Genomic DNA, 1,614 nt, shown 5'->3' on the forward strand with positions numbered 1-1,614 from the left:
GTTTTGGCTGTAAGCCTCTCTACTTTCTTGCACATCCTATGTGGGTGAAATGATGATACCATGCCAACTTGTTACCTTTTCAGAGTTCGTTTCAAATGATTTTCAATTTCATGGTCTTATAGCTCAAAATAATCAGTAAATGCATGAAAAATAACAAATGATGTCAGAAAGGGTTGTAATCTGATGATGTGGCTTTAAATGGTCCATTTTGAATACAAAAAATAAGGGGGTTGAAATAAGTTCAAAAAAATTGAAATCCCTTTGTAACAGACGAGTTTCCCTATGAAACCCTGATACTTCGAAGGAGATTGTCTGTTTTGTACACGAAGTGCATCCATTTTTTGCCGTAATCCTCTCTACTTTCTTGCACATGCTATGTGGGTGAAATGATGATACCATGCCAACTTGGAACCTTTTCAGATTTCATTTCAGATGCTTTTCAATTTCATGGTCTTATACCTCAAAATAATCAGTAAATGCATGAAAAATAACTAATGAAGTCAGAAAGGGTTGTAAATTGATGATGTGGCTTTGAATGGTGCATTTTGAACACAGAAAAACAACGGGGTTCAAATAAGTTCAAAAAAATGAAATCCCTTTGTAACAGACGAGTTTCCGTGTGAAACCCTGAACTTCGAAGGAGATTCTCTATTTTGTACACGAAGTGCATCCAGTTTTTGTCGTAAGCCTCTCTACTTTCTTCCACATGCTATGTGGGTGAAATGATGATACCATGCCAACTTGGAACATTTTCAGAGTTCATTTCAAATGCTTTTCAATTTCATGGTCTTATAGCTCAAAATAATTAGTAAATGCATGAAAAATAACAAATGAAGTCAGAAAGGGTTGTAAATTGATGATGTGGCTTTGAATGGTGCATTTTGAACACAGAAAAACAAGGGGGTTCAAATAAGTCTAAAAAAATGAAATCCCTTTGTCACAGACGACTTTCCATATGAAACCCTGATACTTCGAAGGAGATTGTCTGTTTTGTACACAAAGTGCATCCAGTTTTCGCCGTAAGCCTCTCTACTTTCTTGCACATGCTATGTGGGTGAAATGATGATTCCATGCCAACTTGGAACCATTTCAGAGTTCATTTCAAATGCTTTTCAATTTCATGGTCTTATAGCTCAAAATAATCAGTAAATGCATGAAAAATAACAAATGAATTCAGAAAGGGTTGTAAATTGATGACGTGGCTTTGAATGGTGCATTTTAAACACAGAAAAACAAGGGGGTTCAAATAAGTTCAAAAAAATTGAAATCCCTTTGTAACAGACGAGTTTCCGTATGAAACCTTCATACTTCGAAGGAGATTCTCTGTTTTGTACACGAAGTGCATCCAATTTTTGTCGTAAGCGTCTCTACTTTCTTGCACATGCTATGTGGGTGAAATGATGATACCATGCCAACTTGGAACCTTTTCAGAGTTCATTTCAAATGCTTTTAAGTTTCATGGTCTTATAGCTCAAAATAATCAGTACATGCATGAAAAATAACAAATGAAGTCAGAAAGGGTTGTAAATTGATGATGTGGCTTTGAATGGTGCATTTTGAACACAGAAAAACAAGGGGGTTCAAATAAGTTCAAAAAATGAAATCCCTTTGTAA

This window comes from Triticum dicoccoides, chromosome 2B (genome assembly GCF_002162155.2).
Source record: "Triticum dicoccoides isolate Atlit2015 ecotype Zavitan chromosome 2B, WEW_v2.0, whole genome shotgun sequence".
Taxonomy (NCBI): Eukaryota; Viridiplantae; Streptophyta; class Magnoliopsida; order Poales; family Poaceae; genus Triticum; species Triticum dicoccoides.